This window comes from Rattus norvegicus, chromosome 9, assembly GCF_021556685.1.
Source record: "Rattus norvegicus strain SHRSP/BbbUtx chromosome 9, alternate assembly SHRSP_T2T, whole genome shotgun sequence".
Taxonomy (NCBI): Eukaryota; Metazoa; Chordata; class Mammalia; order Rodentia; family Muridae; genus Rattus; species Rattus norvegicus.
Window position 1 is genome coordinate 104,207,579 of NC_141542.1, and position 23,769 is coordinate 104,231,347.

At 45.8% G+C, this 23,769-nt stretch overlaps 1 long non-coding RNA gene across 2 annotated transcripts in view; it reads right to left on the reverse strand.

Annotated features, from left to right (window-relative positions):
- The window catches only part of LOC102554187 (uncharacterized), a 40,957-nt gene extending 17,774 nt beyond the window's left edge, over positions 1-23,183 (reverse strand). Inside the window, exon 1 of one of the 2 annotated variants that reach the window (XR_015629210.1) lies at positions 22,757-23,183. This is a non-coding gene — a long non-coding RNA (uncharacterized LOC102554187). The remainder of the gene's footprint in view (positions 1-22,756) is intronic. The other variant, XR_015629209.1, reaches the window with a different exon arrangement.
- Positions 23,184-23,769: the final 586 nt, after the last annotated feature.

Here is a 23,769-nt window from a genome sequence, read left to right on the forward strand (position 1 = left end):
CAAACATACGTGAAGCCTGAAGTTTGCTCCAGCCTGACTCTAGCTTAGAATTCTGTCAGAGTCATTCAGCTACCAAACTCTGGCAGATATTTTAGGACAAGGGCAAAATGGTTTCATATATGTGCACACGTGTGCCCTGCCCTGTGGCAAGACACAAATGTACTTCACATAGTGATTGGAAGTAACTGGAAGGAAGGCAGACTTTGATTAAACGTACAGGAAATTGCCACCGTGATGGAGATATGACAGTACTGTGTCCCCTCAGCACTCACGTATGGGAGGCTTGGCCTCCAGTGTTCAGGGTCTACAGAGGCCAAGAGATACAGGATATGGCTGGATCAGCGTCATGTAAGCCCCATAGCATCTCAGCTAGTTCCCAAGAGAGGTTGGCTGTTATAACAGAGCAAGAAGGCCTCCTCCTCTTCCAGGTGATCGCCCCGTCATGAGGTGTCCCCACCACTAGCATCATCTACCTTCTGGGATGTGGACAGGAGGTGAACATCATCATCATGTTTGCACAGTCAGCTTCCAAAATCATAAGGTAAAGAAACCTTTCTTTTCTTGTTTAAGCAATGTTTTCAATTGTTTAATGGAAACTTCTCCTTGTATTTGGTTGAAGTACTTAGGCCCAGCCTTTCTCCTGCACCACGTCCTGTTGAGACTTGGGCTCACTGAGTAGTCTAGAATGGCCTTGAACTCATGATCTTCCTTCCTTAGTCTCCAGAGTCCTCAGATTGCAGGCATGCTATACCCGGCTAAGTACATTGCTATGCACAGAATCTGTTTCATCATCTGGGGATCCGACTGGGGCTGAAGGATACATTTTCCAGACGGCCTGTTTCATGGACACAGTGCTGGTGCTGGTATCACATGAAGTTAGGCTGGGGCTGCTGTCTGAAGGCCATGTGGGTATACATCATGGCATGGGTAACTGCCTTCCACCAGAGTTCTGTTCTGATGCCACCTACTTTTATTGTACGGAAGATCTGCTCTCTCCAGCATACTGAATCGCATGACCACAGCTGCTTCGAGTTCTACAAACCTCCATTTAATTTTCTTTTCAACTTTATGAAAACTCAGTCATGAAACCGTGCTTACCGATGGATTGATCTCGCCCGTCTTTTTTATTTGCAAGCTGAGCAGAGCCCCAGACAATAATTTCACAGAAGGTAGCTCCCTGCAAGACATAATGCTGTTCCAAGCCAAGAGGGGGTAACCCTTCAAGATGCAGATGTAAGCTAGACCCTGTCATTCATTTTTTTTTAGTGCTTTGTCAGATGCAAGAACACACTGAGCTCATCCGGAAGATCTATGCTACAATAAAAAAGATGGTAAGGAGTTAAATTTACATATTACATATTTTGTTTCTCGAACTGATTTTTTTAAGGTAAACTTTATTTCGTATAAATATAATATATACTTGCTCAGGCACACACACATTTACACACATACACACACACACACACACACACACACACACACACACACACCCCACACACACACACACAGGAAAAGAAAAACAAAACTTAGAATTACCTACCATTGCTCTCTACACTGAAATGGTATCTTAATTCAGTGTTATGAAAACCTTGACAAACATACAAACATTTAAAAATTATTGCATATAGTTCTATCATATAGGTGTAAGATCATTTAGTGACTGTGCTACTCCTATACCTTAATAAATTGTAATACCATATTCTGTTGAAGTCTTCCTCTGAAATGTTTTGCTTTTTTTCCATTTTCATGTTTATGTGTGTGGTGTGCATGTATGTGTGCGTATGCTTTCTTCATGTGTTGATGGGGAGATGTGCACATGTGTATGTGGAGACCCGAGGTTGACACTGATGTCAGGAATCATCTTCTATCATCACTCTTCTGCCTCGTTTGTCAAGTCAGGGTCTCTTAATCAAACCCAGAGCACACAGATACATATGGCTAGCCTGCTTGCTTTGGGGATACTCCAGTCTTTTCCTCCCATGCCTGGAATTCCAGGAAGGCCACTGTGCCTGCCTAGCAGTTAAGTGGGTTTCCATGAGACCTGAATTCTAGTTTTCATGTCTGTGCACCAAGCACTTTAACTACTGAGCTGTCTCTTTGGCTCCTAGTTTATACATGTTTAGACTTGTTTAATATGCTTCTTTCATTGCACGAACGTTTGCTGGCATCTACAGGACATGCAGATACAAGACTGACTGCTAGCATCCTTTGCACGGGGCACTGTGCTAACTAAGGGTGTCTAATAAATTGACCTTGCATGGCTCTGCGTTTCATCCTCATCATCATACAGCCTCCTTCCTCTGTGTCTCATTCCCTCTTGCTGTAAGGGCTCTTGCCTACTGGATTAAGACCCTCCCCAGGTCCAGCCTGGCTTCTGAATCAGTCATGTGATCACATCTGTGAAGATCTTGTTTCCCTTTAAGGTCGGGTTAACAGACTCTAGGAGAATGGTACTCCACCCAGGCAGCATCCCATGAAGAAATGATCAATAAACCCCTGATTGCCCTGTTGAAATCCATGTGTTGATCTTTCTGAGCTTAGAGAACAGAGCTTTTCTATGGTTGCACAGTAAAGGGGTTTTGTTTTGTTTTGAGACGGGGTCTCATGATGTAGTCCAGGCTGATCAGGATGGCCTTGAACTCACAGAGATCTGATTGCCTTTGCCTCCCAAGTGCTGGGATCGTTTGCTGGCAGGTGCCACCATGTAGGGCAGAAGAGTCACATGGTGATAAAGGGCCATAGATCCAGTGTCTAAAGCCAGGTATCTAGCTCTAAGGCCCTGCTCCCAAAGGCTAGTACCACTAGACCACCCTTGTATCAGGAGGGTCAGGGCTTGGAGGTAGGGAGGGGTGGGGCTTGGGGGTGGGGGGTGAGGCTAGCTTGTGGAGTGGGGATGGTTGGAGGGAGTAAGGGTGAAGAGTGCTTTGGGGAGATGATATGTGATGTTTACATCAGAGCCCAGCTGGTCTGGGGAAACAACTGCATAATGAAGCCCAGACTAGTGGGTTACAGTGACCTCATTTCTTATTTTTCTCCTTCCTGAAATGGAGAGCAAGCCTTGCAGGGGCTGGAGAGTGGAGTGAGGAGGGGAAGGAAAAACAATTAGAACAGAGGTTCTTTGCAGGTGAACAACCTCTGCTTTAAGACATGAGGCATTATGGGATAGGAAGGGCTACTGACTGCTGATGCTGATGGCCACAAAGGAGGAGCCTGGTGCTGTAGCTAATGTGACCTCCCCTTTTCTAACGAATTCTGCATTTTGCTGGTGAGGTCATGGACTGGATTAAAAATAGCAGCTTATCATTCCTACCTGTGCATCCTGGATCTTCAACATGCTCCTCCAGATGCAGAGGTGACAAAGGGCGAAGGAGATGTCCCTTTCAGGAAGCAGTGGGCTTAAGGGACCTCACAGCAGACAGTTGGGACTTCATTATCTACTGCCTTCTACCCTGAACTATTTTCAGTGTTCATAAGAAGGTGGGAGGGCCATTATTGTTTTTTTGGCTCTGAAGGGAAAGGAAAGCTCCCTCGAAATGAGTTTCTGAGCAAAATCAGGTACCCACTTGAAATAGACAGTGAGAGTCCACGACTCTGGAAACAGGCTCCTCCTGCCTCTGTACTTCATAAGAGGTGACTGTTGGGAGAGTAAGGCATGCACTTGTTCCAAGGCACTGGTCCGGGTTGGTCCTTTGCTGCTTCTAACATCCCTGGATGCAGGAATTGACAGCCTAGCATTTCTTGACACACAAAGTTCCTTACCTTAGAAGCAGCACAATGTCTGGTTTTGTCTAAGAAAACCCCATTTGTTATTTGAAGTGTTCTACTTGGTCATTTAGATTGATGAAAGCCATATTTTAAAAAATGGTGTTACAAGAAATTTGGATTAATTTAACACTCATATATTTCTGGTTTTATCATTGCTGTCTTTCCTGATTTTTAAAATTTATTATTATTTTGTTTTTTTTTCATCTTTTCTAGCCTCTAAGGAGTTACCCTTTAGTTTACAGATTCCTCCATACCCCCAAGTAATGCAATCTTTTAGAACAAGGTTTTTGTTTAAGCCAAGAACTGTGGCATTAGATGAGCCACATGTAAAAGCTGTGTGTTCTAACACAGGATGTGACTACAAGATGACTCCTTCCACTGAACAAAGCATCCTTGAAGACTTTCTCCACTTGGGCTTTGTTTAACTTGGAAAGAGAATTGAAAGTAATCCCTGAGCCAGAGAATTTCCAGACAGACATTAGAGGAGATACGGTCAACCTTGACATGTGAAGAAAGACGTAGGCAAAGCCCTTTAAATCTGGAACTTGAGGTGTGGCTCACTAAAGGAAAATGGAGTTAAATTTTAGAGTGCACCCTTGTGGATCAAGGTGGCTCAGATGCCACATTGGTGACAATTGGGGTTGCATGGTCCTGTGGTGGGGTCTGTCCTGGAGTCATAAGGACAATGATTGTCCTGCTCCATGACAGAGTTACTTCCTCTCCAACCAGACTCTCTCCCCCGGCTACATTCAGTGAATTCATGGAGTAGGGGCATATCTGTGGTAAAGATTCTACAAGCCTAGTTTACCAAGTACAGCTTCCGTGACCGTGAAGAGTTGCAACATTTTAGGTCCAGAGTTGAATATTCTTGCACTGTATTAGCCCACCTCTGTGTTTGACCCAACGTCTCCGTGACTATTAGGTAAATCCTTTGACATCTATCGATCACACTTCCACCAACCCGAAGGCTAAGAATGTTATCCGATATCATCTGAAGCATGTGGTACAGAGAACTGGACCTGCCATACACTATTTGAAATCTTATCTTGATTTGTGAGGTTGCTTCTTGAACTCCTATAAAACTACATGAAACCACGGCCATGTTGGATCACAGTATTTGGAGCAAACTGAACCTGGGTTCCTAGGCCGTAGTCAGCCATCTTTGGCTTCAGGATAAACTCTTGCTTATAGCCTTTAGTGTGAGGGTTTTTGTGCTGACAATTGAAAGAGCAAGTGGTTGCGACCTTTGAAGACGGAGTTTGGTAAACTTCAGGCTTCAAATTATCCATTTGCCCTCTCAAAAAATCATTTCCCAGAGCTGGAGAGATGGCCCAGTAGGTTAAGAATGCAGAGTGTTCTTTGTAGAGGATGAGAGTTCAATTCTCTGCTCCCATGTCTGGTGGCTTACAACCATCTGTAATTCTATCTCAGGCCAATCTGATCGTGCACACACACACACACACACACACACACACACACACACACACACACGCTCATGCACGCTCATGCACGCACATGCACACATGCAATGAACACTTGAATGTAATAAAAAGAAATCTTAAAACCACCCTTTCTGCAGCACAGATAAATAATTCCCTCCGGGCAGAGAGGAAGAGGAAGGCTGGGCTGTTCGGGAAAGTAGCCAGCATGTCTGTAATCAATGTATTGATTCTACTGTTCCAGTCCAGCAGAACTCACTGTCCTTTCCCTCACCGCTCTCAGCAATGGCTTCATGAACTCATTATTAAATTACCAACAAGAGCGTCTGGGACAGTCTCTGCCAGGCAGACCTGCACTGGTCCTCAACAGGCCTCTCTAGAATATTTATTGTACATCCGGGGATGGTGGGCATTTAATCTCTCTTTGTGGTCAATAAACTGAGGCTTCGGGAGGTGAGGTAAATGGCCCAAATATTATGCATGCTATGCACAAGTAGAGGAGTTGAAAACGGCAGGGCTCCGGGCCTCCACGCACACGTGCTCTGATTTCCTCCCTGAGATGCCAGCCAGTTGTTTTATTTGCCCTTTCACCCAGTGCTTATAAAACCGCCCATAAAGTCCATAAAACTACACAGCTCTGCAAAAGTGCAACGTCAGTTAACTGCTGGACCATGTAAAGCGTGTCTAGCATGTCTAGAGAAGGGTCTCCTTGCTGATCTTTGCAGCTTAGCTTTTGTTTTAACTCATGATTATGTATCCGTGTATCACAGATAAGGGCAGAGCAAAGAGTGACTCTCCTCCCTCAGCAGCCATCAACTGCCAGTAACACCTCTGATTAGGGTGGGACCCTGGGGCACTTCTTCCATTCATGCTGGATTTTGAAGGTCTGGGCTTTACATGGGTCTTGCGTAGGGAGCCACTGTTGCTATGAGCTGGTACATACGACGTCAGTGTCATGTCCACAACCCTCCTCTCGATCCACCTGCTGCTCTAACACTCTTCCTACTCCAAGAGTATGTGGTCTTCCTGCCAGCGGCCTCCAGCACTGGTCTTAGCTGTCAACCTGCACAGCATTGTGTAAGCTAGCCAGTGGGGAGCGAGTTCCCTGGTCACCTTGAGGATGATTTCTCTAAGCCCCACATCCAAAATGAGTGGTACCTTCAACAATAGTGTTTCATCAGGCTTCTTCATGTATTCATAGCTAGCTAACCCGCTCCTACCCTCCCCTGCCCCACCTCTACTTGACCTTTAACTCTGAGAGTTTCTGCTGCCTCCTTTCATGTTGTCTGGGTTCCACTCCTCCTTTGAACTGATTTTCCTTCTTGGTCTGGTTTCCACATAGCTTTCTTTGGAACTGTCATTATTTTGGGTTCTTTTTCCCTCTGGAATCCATCTTGAAATGAGGGAAAAGCTAACACTAAAGTCCCCTCCCCACCCCCATTGGATAATAAATTACAACCATCTATCAGTCCAATTCTTTTATCCCCATTGATTTGAAATTAGAGTACTTAGAGTTAGCAGGGTGTGGTGGTGGGGCTACTGAATGGAATCCAGTTATAACAGGAAGAGCAAACACCCTCACACTTACTGCAAGGTTCTGGAGAGAATTATATGCACTATTTTTGGAGGATACTTTCCCTTTGAAGCTTTTATACATTTTCTAAAATCCCCACGGTTTGCTGTATTATTTTGTAATCAAGAAAACCACCTATCACATATCATCTTAAACTATTGTGCCTTTGATTGAATAAGGAGAAGGGTTTATAAATTCAGCCTATTTTCTTCTTAGAATTATCTCCCCAGCCTCTGCTATACTGTAGAGCATTCTCTAAATTCTGATGACAGCGATAGCTAATTTTCAGCCTTATAATGTGCCCATACCTCAAATTCATCACCCCATAAACTTTGCAAGCAGAGAAGATAAGTGCAGGGTTTTTTTTTTTTTTAAGTGAAGAATTATGGCTCACTTTCGGAGGGGGAGAAAAAGTAAAACCCCAAGCATGCAACTGAGCCGTGTAAGGGAAGGTGACAGAGGCATGGCGGCGCTACTCAGCTCACGCCAGCTGTCTAATGACGCAGTCTTCTTCCGTTGGCTTTTGGCTTCAACCGTTTTGAACATATTTTGCCCACTTTTTCTTCTCCTCCTCATGTTTTGAGATGTTGCGCACTTTCCCTAAAGGGCATAGTTAAAGATACAGCTCCTTGCACCTCGTGATAGGACTCTATAGCCGTGACATGTTGCGCTAGGCCTGCCCTTTGGGAATCTGCCATACGTGTCCATGTGTGTTAGAGTTCTTAAGTGTAATTTCCACACTCACATAGAAGCCTGCCACACACAGTAAGGTACAGTCTTATGATTTTGTTCCTTTTGTAAAATTTCAAGCATGAAAGTTAGTGGCCCAGGTCATGTAGGGTTGACACAAGGAAGTGCAAGGCAAAGGCCCATTTGTGACAGGGCTCAGCTGTGAGGGAGCGCAGGGGATGTGATAGACAGAGATCCAGGGAGCAAGGTGTACCAGTAAGATGTGGTATCGCTGTGAGCTGAGTCTACATGGAGGAGAGGAGGGTGGGACGGCTACCCAGGTGACTACAGAGGCTCGTTCACATGATGGGGTGATAACGGATCCATTCACCCAAGTCTGGGATACAGGAAGAGAAGACATCACCCCTCTATGCTTCCTGATCCTATTCTGTGCCCAGTGGCACATCTATATAGACAGTGGCAGATCTATATAGACAAGTCCATATGGACTCCTTAATCCTGTGGCTTCCGATTGGCTTTGAATGGGCAGGGATGGGAAGTAGGGAGAAAGACGAGGGTATTTGTCCCCAAGCTACCTCCATGCATGCTGCAGACAGACGATGGCTAGCTACTCTTTCTGGTACCATAACTGTCTCTGGGTACTAGGAACTACTTTTGCCCTTTTGCTCTTCAAGGCCATGGTTTCCTGATATTGGCAGCTGTGTATCACATTCCTCTTCCTCCTCCCCCTCCTCTTCCTCCTCCTCCTCTATTCCTAACACTCCCAGAATATGTTACCATGAACGTGGTCCCTTAAGGGGATGCAAATTTACGCACGACTGGTTCTAGAAGGATCCACTGCCTCACCATCCCTGACTCTTGGCCTCTAGATCGTGCTCCACGAGCTTGCTTCCTTCCTCTCTCTGCTTTGTTAGGCCACCTATGTGGATGTTCACTTTCCTATTCTCCTCTTACCAAATCTTGGTGATTATACTGACCCTCCCCAAAGTAACTCAGGTAACCCCTGACCTCTCAATGCTCCGATTTAGTCACACCTTCAAAGTGTTGCCATTATGGAAGATAATGGCCACAAGGTCCTCCTTGGTCTGGCTCCATGCTGGTATTCCTGATATGGGTCAAACTGCTTCAATAATTCCCTGTTTTGCATCTTCATGTGTTAACAGCCGGTGGAGAAAAGGACCGCCCTAATCTGTCAGGTGCTGACCTTCCCATTCAAGGAACCAGCTTGCACAATTAATTCACCCCTGAACTAATCAGGGCCTCTGTCTTAGTTTCATTTCTTGCTGTTGTTGTGAAATACCCTGACAAAAGCAACTTAACCAAAATAGGGTTTATTCTGGCTTACAGTCCCAGAGGGATATGGTCCATCTTGGAGAAGGCGTGGCAGCAGGGAGGGCAGGTGTGGCTCCAGACTCAGGCAACCAGCTGGTCAGGAGACATCTAGACTCAGAAAGCAGAATGACCAGGGAGTGGGACCAGGCTAAGGAGCTGCAAGACCCACCTTGGTGACCCACTTCAACAGCTGAGGGTTCTGCGACCTTCCCAAATAGCACTGCCAGCTGGGGACAAAGTGTTCAAACACAGGAGCCTATGAAAGACATTTTACATCCACCCCGTACCAGTCGTTAATCACTAGTTAGCATCAGTGATGTGCTGACCCAGAGCCAGCTACTGGGTGAGAGGATGATGACACTCAAGCCAGATGGCTATCCCAGAGGTGGGGTAACTAGCAGGAGGTGGCTGTGACCAAGCTTTCTCTTTTACTGTGCTGGGGACTGAGTTGTTTGGTGACCCCTCTTCAAATATCCCACGATCTCTGCAAACATGACCTAATTTGGCAGTAGGGACTTTGAAGATATGACCATGCTAAGGTGAGGTTATAATGGATTGGGATGAACCCTAATCCACTGATTGGCATTATTATAAGAAAAAGGAAAGGCCAGGCATGGTGGCTCATGCTTTTAATGTCAATGCTCAGGAGGCAGAAGTGTGTGACCTCTGAGTTTGAGGTTGGCCCAGCCACACAGAGTCTTAAAAAATTTTTTTAACTGAAAAAAAAAAAAAAAAGGTATAGGACTGTAGAGATGGCTCAATGATTAAGAGCACCGACTGCTCTTCCAGAGGTCCTGAGTTCAAATCCCAGCAACCACATGGAATCGGATGCTCTCTTCTGATGTATCTGAAGAGAGCTACAGTGTGCTCATATATATTTTATAAAAAAGTATAAAAGAAGGAAATTAGGGCGGAGGCAGATACACAGTGAGAGTTACCATGTGTTGGAAGTGAAATGGACTTATTAGCTGGTGAACTCCCATAGACTCTAGGGGCTGCCACATGCCTCCAGAAATGAGGGAGAAACAGGCAATGCCTCCTCAAGGCCTCCAGACGATGGGAAGCCCTCCAGAGAGAGTGTATTTGTTGCGTTCTCTGAGGAACAGATAGGGCCTTGTCAGCTCTCTGCCTCCCATGTCAGGACAACCTCTCTGAACCCAGCAGGTCTTTTTCGTGCTATAGGCATATAGTGCCCGTGCACTGTGCAAGTGCAAACACACACACACACACACACACACACACATACACACACACACACACTATCATGTAGGTGCAATGTGTGACCTGAGAATAAAGAATCCCGTTGTTGCCAATTTGATATCAAGCAAAATCTAGATTCTCAACCAATCGCAGCCAAAGAAAATGAGACAGCTTGGCTGCAGCTTATTGTTGGTCAATAAACTCTGATATTAGGACAAGTGTGACTGCCTGGTTCTAACCTGACACACTGAGAGGCCCGTGCTTGTCACCCACTGGCATCCCGATCTGAAGGGCGGTGTCAGTCTTGGATACTACCTCCTGCTTTTCTAGTAGTCAGAGGCCTGGGTTCCTGATTCCACTGAATGTGCAGATTTGTCCTATTTTAAGGCTCTGGTGGTCATTTTTAGGCTGGGGAAGAACACTGCCCAGAGCTGAGTCAGAATTTCTCATCCTTTACTCAGTGAGTCCTTTGCTCTAGGAAACAAAAATATATGTGTTAAATTAGAAGAAGCCAAGGGCAGAAAATGTTGTCTGAGATACTAGTGGGTGGTTCCCTCCCCATGTAAGATTGCGGTGCATTTCTGTGTGTGTGTGTGTGTGTGTGTGTGTGTGTGTGTGTGTGTGTGTGTGACATATGACTATGTGAGAAAAGGAGAGGTTGTGAGCAGGAGACAGGCAGGGAGGGAGGAATAGAGGGAGAAAGGGAGGGGGAGGGAGGGAGGGAGGGAGGGAGAGAGAGAGTTACTGTTTTCATTACTGGGATAAAATATCCAACTAAAGCAACTTGAGGACAAGGTTAATTTGGGGCTCATGATTTGAAGTCAGAATCCGTCCTAGCAGGGAGTCATAGCGGCAGGAGCAGGAGGCGGCTGGCCACATCACATCCACAGTCAGGAAGCAGAGAGACGAATGCTGGTGCTCAGCTCTCCTTTCTGTCCAGTACAGGACCCCAGCCCTGGGAGGGAATGGTGCTGCTGGAGTTCAGGATAGATCTCCCCACTAATTTACCTAACCTAGAAGCTCCTTCAAAGATGTACTCCAAGGCTTGCCTCCTTGGTGATGCTGGGTGCTGTCCCCGTTGACAGCTGATGCCACCTGACTTGCTGTGGTGATCATTGCAGTCCTCATGTCTGCTTTGGGACCCATTGCCCCACTGTTTAAAAACTGCCGTCCTTTCTCCAGGACACCTAATGTGTGGAGAGTCAAGGGCCTGGTTTTCCGTAGTTTGTCTTAGGGAAAGCCATTCTTTTCTAGAGAAATTTAGGCAAATGGGATATTTTAGTACAGAGCTAATGTGACAGTTGTCAGCCTATTCAGAAAGGTCAATGTAGTAGGATATAAATTTGGGGGGGGGCATTTCATACAAAGACATACAGATCTTTTCAGATTAGGTTTACCCAGCTGTAAGCACACATTTCAGCATGGGCCCCTTCTGGTTTTCAAAAACTAACAGGAACTGATTCAGATGCACAATTCCATTAGGCAAAAGTTTCTGGCTGGTATGAACTGTGAAGGCTGTGTCATGGAGTGCCTAGCCTTCCATTAAAAGAGGGAAATTAACCTGTTTTTACACATATAAGCTTCATGGTCATGTAGGCCAAGACAATGGAGCAATATGGTCTAATTCTGGAGGCCGAATCAGGTTATTAAGATACTGCTGGGCAGGAAGTTTCATACTGCAATGTGCCTATTTATCTCATAAAAAACAGGCACCACCCTTGGAAGCCACAGTACAGTGCAAACATCTACCATTATCCTGACACACAGCAGGTTCTTAGCAAACAGTTATTCCCCGAGTAAATTAGTGCTCCTTTCCAGAAGCAGTCATTATTAAGAGTATTTGGGAGCCATCTTGGAAAGAGATGTTTAAGACTGTAGCTTCAGTGTTTCTACTCTTGCCACTCAGTTGTGAATTCTGTATGAAGTCTCCATTCCACAGCAGGCTCTCTGGAGGGCACTGGTGGGGGAGGGGAAATGTGAATAGGGGAAAGTCCTGTCCTCTTAGGTTGTATGAACCAATGGGCATTCGGGCATTGACTCCGTCATTGCACAGTCAAATGTGCAGTTAAGAGCCAAGGAAAACCCAGGATGCCACAGAAGTCTCCATCAGGGGCATGACCTGGTTAGAAGGGGCCAGAAAGCATTCAAAGGGACCTTCACCTCAAGAGGAAAAAGAGCATCCATTACCTGCCTTATAGCAGCAAGGAGGGGAGTTGCAGAACAGCCCCCGTGACAGGAGACAGAAAGGCTGGTGGGAGAATGAAGTGTCAGAGCTGCGATGTAAACCACCCCAGCTGCACATGCTGGGGTCATAAAAAACCCTCCTGCATGTGCCTCTGACAATGCTTTCCTTCGGGCGGCTTCTCCTTGTGTTCTGCTAGAGCTAGAAGCCCTGAGCTGGCGTTCAGTGACCTGTCCAAATGCCGCTGCCTAAGCCGAGCTCCAGTGTCCTCGGTTTAAGTGTGTTTACTTTTACCATTTCTCCCATCACAGGCGTGGGCGTGTACTCATTTCTTGTTGCCACCGCCTGCGTTCCAAGCTCAAGTCCTTTCCCCGGGTCATGTTCAGTTTTACTGCTAGCGGAGGACTTGTTTCTGACTGTTTTGTTTTTGTTTGTTTTTGCACTCTGGGATGTTGGGGAGGAGTGGAGAATAGGGGCAGGAGAGGGAGGGGCAGTTTCCCCTATGCTGCATAAGCTATCTGTAGGCAGAAGCCTTGTCTATCCCATGCATTCACTTCAGCATCTTAGGCGCAGGCAACAGTAGGTGTGAATTTTTTTCATATATGAATTGATTAAAAGATTTGAGGGACGGAGCAAAGGACAATGAAAATGATGCTTTCCCTGCTAACATAATAATTTGGAAACCTCTATAATAAATGAGCTGCTGTTTAACATAGCTGGTATATCACACCACTGTCACTCTCTTACTTCCCCTGCCCTACCATAGACAGAAGATTGTAAGCAATGACTTTCCATGTCGCAAGGCACCATGGGAGTTGTAGTTCATAGGACCAAAGGAACGGACTCAGCTTCTGAGGCCTATAGGACTTGTTCTTCTTCTTCTTCTTCTTCTTCTTCTTCTTCTTCTTCTTCTTCTTCTTCTTCTTCTTCTTCTTCTTCTTCTTCTTCTTCTTCTTCTTCTTCTTCTTTTTTTTTTTGCTTCAGGGCATCCAAGGCAAGTGTGGTGTGCATTAGCGATTGGTTGCCTTTTGGAGTTGGGTAAGAGAACATGAACTGTAGCATTTGGCAATTCTGTGATGAAAATGCCATAACGTGCCAGTGTTATCTTACCTGTTCATGAAATACGGGGAAGATGTGTCCACAAGTGGGTTTTGTGAGCCAGTTAAAGGTCATCTGCACACATAACTGACAAGGCACAGGCACTCCCAGGTCACCACATCTCAGGATTTTCCTGATTCTCTCTCTCTCAGCTGGATCCGAGGTGTTCTATCATTTGGCCTGGGTGTCAATGGAACCCAGTTCCTTCTTGGATGCTGCAGACATGAACTTCAGCCTTCCCTCTCCTTTTCCTAGGATATTACACAGGCCCAAGATGGCGGAAGTGGAAGGCGGCCTCTGGCCTTTATGTCAAGGAGGCGTACACTCACTCTCTCATCTTGCCAGCCTTGTCGTCTATATAAAACACCAACGATTGAATTCTGATGTTTGCTGCCGATGGCCGGTCTTTCTATACGTGGCTATGATGCGAGAACAGCTAAACAAAAGGATATTTCTGTTTCCCTTCCAGAAAATGTGCAGATACAGAGAACAACATAATGACCGTTTCGGCTGCCAAAAACTAGGGTGTTAATTTTCTGTGCCTTCAAAACTCCTAACGATGAGCCTGGAGCTCCGGATAGTCCCTGATTGACAACAGTCGCTATGCCACCAAGCAGCAGCTCTTCTGTGAGGAGCATGCAATTCTTTTATAAGAGGGAAAATGGGCTTAAATGTCATTATGCACAATTTGAATGTACCATGTGATCATAACAACTTCAAGACTTAAAAAAATAAAAAAGAAACATGAATAGAGCGAGGATTGGAAGCCGATTCATCCGGTTGGTAGCTTGGGCAATACTCACCCTGGATGATCCAAATATTGGAATGTTTTCTAAATTTTTCCCAGATTTTCTGGGGGAAGGAAATATATAAATGTAGAAGATTAAAATAAAGCCCTGAGCATTACTTTGGTAGAAGATGCCAGTGTGGTTGGGCTGGTAAAGGTGAAAAGCAAGCAAAGAAATAATTCATCTGGAAAAGGTCTGAGCGAGGCCCGTTGCTGCCTTGAATTTGTGTCTGGAACGTGGCTAGACCCCTGAGACTCAGGGACAGCTCTGAAAACCCTGAACATGTCCTCTGCACCGCTGCAACCTGCCACTGCACTGCAGAAACTGAAACTGGCTTCCTGGACCACTGGTTCTAGCGATAGCCAGGGGAGGGATGTGGGGTCTAATTTGGGAAATTGGATCCAGCTGTGTGTGACGGCAGCACATGAATGTGTGCTAACGATGATGCTGGGAAAATACCGTGAGCAGGAAACTAAAGCAAAAAGGCACGAGTTTCAATAGCCACCTGGTGGGACGCTGGGAGATGAGCCGAAGGGAGAAGGGATCGGAGAAAGTCAGAGTAGACAGGCGAGTGTGTTGATAAGTCTCAGGTAACTGGGCTTAAAGGTGAAGAGAAGAATCTAGGAGACTCGGGACTTAGGACTGATGGGGTGCAGGGGGTCAGGGTGAGAAAGAAGAACCAGGTAGGGCTCCTGGTTTCTGGTGAACACTGGCTGGGTGGGTTCCCTTGATTGAGAGGAGGATGGAGGGGGAAAAGGCGTCACTGATAGGGACTTCCCACTTAGAGCAAGATGGATCCTTCCTCCGTGTGAGGGGGCAACAGATGCATGGGTGATGGTGGGTTAGGAGAACTGGAAGATAGAAAGCACACAGAAGCTGAAAGCAGAGATGTGTGCATAATCACAGAGTGTCTAGAAGGTCATAGAAGCTTGGAGAGCTGGCTGCTGGAGAAGGGGCTGGTGACGTGTATATGGAGAGGGTGACAGGATGCAGGGGCATAGTAGAGGGTCTGAAGCTCGTGCTCAAACCTAGAGCATGAGAGGGGAAGGAACCAGACTATCAGGGGCTCTGAAACACCATACATACACATGCACATACATGCACACACAAGCGGGCACACACACATGCATACACATGCATGCACACATGTACACACACCTAAAATGTTGCCTTCACACAAGAGAAATCAGCTTTCCAAGTTCTGAAGTTACTATTTTACTGACGGCTGTAAGGCTGCATCCAATCACATGCCAAGAGCAGTTACTAGCACATCCAAAGTACCTTGAAAAAATATTTTTGCTGAAGAAAACAAACTACGTACATGCATTCACAGAAAAGATGGTAGGGTGTTGGAGCTCTGACATACTTAACCCGCTCTGCCAGAAGGTATCTTCCAGGGTAAGTATGATCAATGGGTAGGACAGGGCCCCAGAGACACCAGGCTGACACTTACAGAGACAGGATACAATTATAGATGCACATATACATGGCTTTTGAGAGTTAAACAGCAGACCTGACTACTACTCTCTCTTCACCACCACCACCCCTTTGTATTTCTGTTTTGTTGCATTGTGACCAGGTCCCTCCCTTGTTTGCCAGGTCGTGAACTCTGGACACAGTCTTTCCACCTCCAGGCTGGGACTAGCAGTTAGAGGCAAGACAAATTCAGCCAGTGCCTGAAGATTGTTTCCTAGAATTGCACATTGGGGATACTGGGGTTCAGTGTGGGAGGAAGTAAGGAACACCCATCCCAGCTGCCCAAAGAGAACTATGCCTAAGGAGTGCTTTGAACTCTCGATGAAAATAGGATCTTTAAGCACACCTATGCAAGTGTGTCATTTACCTAGAATGGACAGGCTGCATGTCTATGAGTGTGTGTGTGTGTGTGTGTGTGTGTGTGTGTGTGTGTGTGTGTGTGTGTGTAGGTAGGTTAGAGAACAATCATCTTTTGTTCCTCTGGTTCCATTTACCTTGTTTGCTCAAGGTGGGGTTTCTCAGTAGCCTGGAGCTCACTGATTGGCTAGATTGGCTGGCCAATGAACGCCATGGATCTTTCTGGTTTTGCCTCCTTGTTGCTGGGATTTCAAATATGCACCATCATGCCTGGGTTTCTGTCCATTTGATTTTGTTGCTTCTGTTTAATACAGTCTCTGGGTCTTAGTCTCAGGTCCCCATGTTTGCAGAAACACTTTACAAAATGAGTGAGTTCTCCATCTGCCTTTTGATCAGATGTCTAATACCTCTCCGCTAAGCCTCGGCTTCTTACACACTTGTTGAAAGAGCAAGCTTTGAGGTCAGAACCCTTTTTCCTTCAGGCTTTATAAAGGAGTTGCATATCACCAGCTGCCCTGCCCAACTGGCCTTTACCTTACATGTCTTCCTGCCATGGCTGGTGGCCCTGTGGCTGTAGCCTCTCCCAGCGCTCACTCTCCTGTGTAACAGGGGAATCTTCTCAGAACGCTTGTATAACTCTCCTAGCAGGTGACTAATGAAAGGGACAGTGGCCTGCAGGCCTCATTCATAATGTCCATTACCTATGTGCCCAGGCATCCCTGTTCTCAGGGCTGACAGAGAATTACAGGCTGGATACAGTTACATAATGAACTTGGGTCTCTGGCTGGCATGACTTAGGGTAGGCCATGGCATCTTTCTACAGCCTGGGCACTGATGTTATTCAACAGGTGACCATGGTCAGAGTTGAGCATATTATTCTAGATGCTTTTGTTGCAATATGTCAACTGCCCATAGTTGAACCCACATTTACTACTAAAACCAAGTTCGTTTTGCTCTCTGCAAAGTACAGCAATTGTTGGATAATGAGTTTCGCAAAAGAGAAATGGGTTCTTTTCGAGGAGCTCCGCATGAGGAAGTGGGAGTTTCTTTGCGTATTGGGTTTAATGTTATTCCATGAGCCTAGAAAAACAGGGTGACCTGAGGCATGGGGAAAGGTAACTGGGGGAGAGGAACTTGAAAAGAGCAGTGAGTGGCCGAGTGTTATCATCCAGTCTCAGTGATCGTAAGATGGTAAGACGAAGAGTCAGAAACAGCACCATCTGTGTGCCCAGAGGTCGGCTTTTCAGCCCTTTCATGTCTAAATGTCACACTCATCAGAGACCTGCCCAGGCCCAAGGGAAGAGTTGCAGGTTTCAGTCCTTTTGAGCTAGAACAAAGCTTGCCTCTGCACTCTTGAAAAAAAAAAAAAGACTTAAACAATCGTTTCCATAGTGACTACACATCAGAGAGGAATTCTCAAGCAAAGCTAAGGACAGTACAAGGCTCAGCTATGTGACCCCGAAAATTAGGGGTAAAAGCAAGGAACTCAGAGCAAACGGAGCTGGGGCTTATGCAGATCCCCCTCTGTTTTTGTGTCACCTCCAAAGGGCTTCTCCTTCCTGAAGCAGATCTCCCGGAATGGTATGAGCTAAGCTCTCAGTGGACCAGATAAGCCGGAGTTCCTTAGCAACAATGGATTGTTTGCTCTGTCTTGTCAATTGACGTCTGTGTGCTGCTGTGGGGGTGGGGGGCACTGTTTTCAAACCGACATGCATCTCTCCCCAAAGAAAACTCACCAAAGAAAAGCTTCGGTCTAGTCTAGCTGCACCAAACCGATTCCAAGTCCTAGTCAGTATTAATTAATGTTCTATACAAAGCTCCAGAATATGCATGATGTTTAAGGTCTGGAACAATTACAGGCAATAAAATGAAGCAGGCCTGCATGCACATGCACATGCACGCACATGTGCACGCATACACACCATACACACATACACACATGTACACACACGTGTGCACACTCACAGGCACACAAACCACACACACCACACACAAACAGATACACATACATACATACACACAACACACACACATACACACACATTCACACACATACACACATACACACACACGCGCATGCATGCACGCACCCTACACACATACACACACAGACGTACACACAGGCACACACACAGGCACACGCACACATGCACCCCCCCCCCACACACACCTGTAAATGTGTGCCACTTCCTTTCTTTGATTTCTCATACAAGAGTAGAGGGAATATTGCTTTGTTCCTATGCTCTGGACACCTCCAACCCATTTTGCTTAGAGGTGGCCTTTGTCCCTATTGTCCCTAGAGTTGACTCTTCTCCCTGAGCACTGCTACGCAGCCAGGTTAGTGTGAATTCTGCCAGGGCCTCAGCTTCTGTATCAGGAAAGCAAGACACTTGAGTCACAGACTGTTCATGCCCTGAAGACTCGCATTGTTTGTGACATGAAGATTTACTTTCTTTGGCGCTAGAAATAAGCATTGGCCAGGAGAAGCATTATGGAAGAGAGGTGTGGGGGAGCCCTCTATTTGGGAGCAGGAGCCACAGAGGTCTCTTCTGAGAGGGGAGATGAGATCGTAAGTAGAAATGGCCGCCAGTGTAGAGCGATGAGGAGCCCCCAGGAATATCTGAACGAGTTCTGTGAACGATAAGGTTAAGTCTATTCCCAGTGTCAGTATGCTGGCCTTGCAGCTCCTCAGAGCCCACCCACGACTGTGGGCAGGACAACTCCCCACACCTCTAGGAGCAGATTGGACCCCTCTGGCTCGCCTTGGCTCCTGGAGGTAAGCAGACTTGAACAGCAAGCACATACATGCCTGTGCATTTCTGTTGTCGCCTCCACGTGTGTCTGCCATTGCCCAGGGCAAGACATGACCAAGCTGGCCTGCTGGGCCTGGGAGAAGGAGAACCATGAGGAGCAGAGCCATCCTGTCAAGCCAGCCCCACCCTAGCCAGGCTCATACCTACGTTTAAGAACCTGTCGCTGCATGCTGTGGTGGGCGAATTTCAGAATTAAGGCCATGAGTTTCTGAAACACAGCAAACCGTGTTTGAGCGGGGCTAATATCTGCCTCAAGGGCACCAAAGCCCTGTTACAGAAATAGGTTTCTGGAAAGTTCCAGCATTGGCAGATCCAGACACTGCCTTGAGAGTAGAGGAAGAGAATCTTGTAGGAGCCAGAGGAGTAGAAAGCTCCCGGTGGGACTTTAGATTCCAACATGGGGACAGAACGGAAGGAGAATGTCGGCGCAGAAGCAGAGCATCAAATATGAGCCCCACTGGAGGCCAGTTACAGCTCCCGGGATGGTGAAGGAGTCAGGGGAGGAATGCCATCACTCCAGACATTGTGTGTACCCAACGAGGGAATCCTGTCAACAGGGAGGAAATGGATCCAGATCTGGTTACCATGTGGAATGAGTTACACCTGCCTCTCGTTGCTAAGCATGAGCCTTTGTTGGGCTCAGCCTCTAGGTGGGGAAGCGCAAGGCTGAGAAGCTGCAAACTTGACAGAGAGTAGCCATTACTTATACACGAACAGCATCCCACAGCTCACCCACATCCTCTCAGTCGTCCCCAGAGCAGGTGTTCACCCCTACAGTTGTAGAGCAACCTGAGGTTATTGAACAAACCCTCAAGAAAGCTCTAGGAACAAGGCCTGAACCTCTGACTTCTGAATGCTGCCTCCTTTGAGGATGGGCAGGATCTGTGCCATGCAGGTTGACCTCTGTGCGGCTAAGCTGGCTCTGATTGCTTTTAACATTGACCGCTAAGGACAGCATGGTCAGGCTGGAGACATGGCTCAGCGGTTAAGAGCACTGACTGTTCTTCCAGAGGTCCTAAGTTCAAATCCCAGCAACCACATGGTGGCTCACAGCCATCTGTAATGGGATCTGATGCCCCTCTCAGGTGTGTCTGAAGACAGCTACAGATTATATATATAATATATACTTTATTATATATATGATATAATATATTATATGTTAATATATAATATTAACATATAATATAAATATACAATATATTAAAGAATATATAATATATATTCTTTAAAAAATTATAAAGAATATTGTCCAATTTGTTTTCTGTTGCTGTCACAGAATGTCACAAACTGGGTGAATTTTATGCAATATAAGTTTATCTCATGGTCCTAGACTCTGAGAAGGCCAAGATCAAGAGATGGTATTTTTTAGTGAGAGTATTTATTTATTTATTTATTTATTTATTATATTTTAGTGAGGGTCTTCTTTAGGCTGCATCAGAACATGCAGAGGGTATCACATGAAACGGGATGTCAAAATGTGCTGGTCCAGAGCTCACCCTCTTTAGAAAAGCAATTGGTGTCACTATGGGAACTCCATTCTTAGGATTATTTCCCAAAGGCCCCACCCTCAACCTGTGACATTGAGGGAAGGCTGAGTTTCCAATGCTTGACCTTTTGAGGGGACCAGTTCAAACCAGAGCGAACATTCAGTGGATTGATTTTACTTTTGTTCAGTGTACACCGAGAACTCTGATTGTATTTGCTTCCTCAGGCAGACCTAATGGGGAGGTGATTTTAAATTCCACCTTTAAGGATTTCATTCTGCGGTCTCTGAACATCAGCAGGTTGTGACCTTAGCTATTCCATGTACTGTTAAATCTAGTCAGGAGGAGGCAGGGTGGCGCTGTGTGCACTGGCCTGTCAAGATTCCAGAACAGAGCATGCCCACCCACACAACGTGCTTCAGCCAGCCCTGCAGTGCCCTTCCTGGACAGGATTTCTTCTTCTTTGAAAGAAAAACAACAACAAAGCTTTTATTATACTTATTTAATTTGTGTGTGTGTGTGTATGTGTGTGTGTGTGTGTGTGTGTGTGTGTGTGTGTGTGTGTGTGTGTGTGTGTTTGTATTTGGACATAAAGATGAGACTGGTAGGAAGCTTTGTGTTGGAGACTGTCCTTAAATTCCCTCCATCTTTCCTTCAGGGGAATAGCCCATGCCTGTGGAACCCATCGCTCCTCACTTGGTAGCTGTCAGAAGTGTGAGGATGCTAACAGTCTGTAAACGGTGCTGTCCCTGCAGCGATCCCCAGCAGAGTCTGAGAAACTCCCAATCCACCAGCAAGATGACACAATTGTTTTGCCTGAGATGCACATTTAAAGTGCATGTTCGCTGTTCCAAAGCATGCTTTAATAGGGTTTGTTTAATTTTACTGGCTCCTAATTCAAACACTCGACTGCTTTAGTTGTCGGTGACTAATTGCAGGTTTGTATTTGTGCGGGAATTACTCAAAGCTACTCTGAAAACCTCTCTGCAAGTCTCGGGGTGACTCACCTCTTCCAGGCCCATAGCTAACAGCGGGATTATCTTGAAGGTGGATTCAGGTGACAGGCTGCTCCTGCATGCAAACTTTTTCTTTATCAACTACTTATTGCATTTATTTAGTGTGTACATGCATCCCCACAAGCTCAGGCCCTACAGTGCATCCCATGAAACAGGTATGGAGGCCAGAGGACAGTTGGTTGGAATCAGTTCTGTTCTCCCACCATGGGAGCTCCCAGGATAGAATTCGGGACTCCAGGTTTGGCAGCAAACATCGTTTTGTCTACTGAGTCATCTTGCTGTCCTCATCCTGTTTTTCTACTCTTGTTTATAGTGTGTGTATGTTTGTGTATGTGTATATACACGCATTTGTGTGTATGTACATGCATGCATGTATGTATGCAGCTGTTGTATGTATGTGTGTGTATACATGCATACATTCGCATGTGAGCACACAGGTCAACCTTAGGTATCATTCCTCATGATTTGTGCATCTTGGTTTTTGAGACAGTCTCTGCTCTTCAGGGAGTTCACTGGCCAGTGATTCCCAGGGACCCACTCATCGCCACCTCTCCAGTGCCAGGATTAGCAAGCACCATGAACTGAACGGCAGGCGCTCTACTGACTAAGCCATCTTCCCAGCCTCCTAGTCGTGTTTACTTATTATTTTTACTGACGTGCAACAGGTAAACAGAAACATAGGTAATGAGGATCCACAAAGAAGAGTTTTCCCAGTGTGGGCAGACCCAGGACCAGAGCAAGATGTCAGCTCATAGACGCCCAGTCTCTGGCCCTGGCTTCTGCTGAGTTCAGGCACCTCTGTGGCTTTGTATAAATGGAGTCAGAGCCTAAACTCTTTTGTCTGATGTTTTCTTTTGCTCCCTCACTGTATCCACTGGGCTTTTGATTTTGTTTCTTTTGTTTTTAAGCTGGAGTTGCTACTTCGAGCTTCCATTCTGAAACCACCCCCCACCTCATGCTCCTGAGGAGGTCACGTGACCACACTCAGCTTTAGCTATTGCTCCTTTTTCTTGCTGTGTAGCCTTTTATAACAAGCCACTAATTTGTTTTTATGTTCTTAGTTCTGACCCTAGTAACTAAAAGCTGGGATTCCCATTTTCAAATATTTGTCAGTCGTTTTATTTAACAACGTTGATCCATTTATCTGTCTTTCTTTGGGCCTCTATTTTAAAGTAGTAATTTTTAAACCTTCCATTTTAAAAATATTTTCATCTATAGAAAAGTTGCAAGAGTTATCATCTGAGGAACACACGCTTCTTTCTCCACCTAAAATTCATCCGTTGGTACTCTTCCCATCACTATCCTCCCCTCCCTCCCCACCCCTTTTACTGGCCAATCATTTTTGAGCTTAAATTGTAGACGCCAAAATATTTCATCTCCAAATATTTAAGCAAGACACCTATAATACAAGCTTTTTTTAAAAGCCCAAAATTGCAACAAAACTCAGGCAATTTAACTTCTTCAGGCTAATATTGCATTCCGTGCGAGCACACGAAATCTATTGATCATCTACACAACAGCTACAGTGGTGTTCAGCCCTCACCAGATCTAGGAGCGATGCACACTTAGTTGTCACACCTCCTTGGCCCCATTCAGCCTGGAGTAGGTCCTTCTCTTTCTCCTTTCTCCATTTTTGATGACAGCAACATCTCTGGAAAGCATATACTGTTCATGTTTCCTCCAGTTTGAAGACACGGTCGTTTGTTGAAACTCTGTTTCCAGTTTGAAGATAAGGTCGTTAGTTGAAACTCTGTTTCGGTTGGTCTCTGTTGCTATAACAGAAGAGGACAGGTGCTAAAAATAGAAACTCATTTCCCACAGTTCTCCGGACCAGAAGTCCACCGCCACAGTACTGGGGCCTGATGACATCCTTCTTAGAAGTTCCAGGCGGTGGTGCATGGGGTGGTGAGGGTTGTTTGCATTGCAAAGGTGAGTCAGCAGGCTAGTAAAAGCTGTGCGGCACCTCTTCTACAGGAGACAGGAGTCCTCCCACTTTATCCCCACTTGCAGCCCCTCCCTGACTCCCGAGACTCCTGAGAAGTTTGTGTCAGTAACATTTGAGTTTGAGGAAGGACACAGTTGATTATTGTGTTTAGACCAAAGTAACAAAATGTGTTGCCCTCCCCGTGAAAACTGCAGAATGTATTCACTCCGCTCTCAGTGGGGCGACAACTCTCAGTGCAGAGTTTAAATGCTCTGCTCTTTATACCCATTGAACTCTGCACACAGATGAGGGCCACACATTTACACACTAAGCTTGATGTCTATTTATTTGTTTTTATTAAATGGCTTCTTTATTTATTTTTTTTGTTTATAATAGTTTCCTCCTTTTTGTTGTTTGGTGGCAGGTTTGTTTGTTTATTTATTCTTGTCGTTGCTGTTACTGTATATTTTGAGACAAGATCTCTTGTATCCCTAGTTGGTCTTGAACTCCCTCTGTGGCCATGGTAACCTTGAACTTCTGATCCTTCGTCCTCTCTACCTTTCTGGTGTTGGCAGGTCTAGTCTATGTGGTGCTAAAGATTGAACTCTGTGCACTGAATCATATTCCCAGCC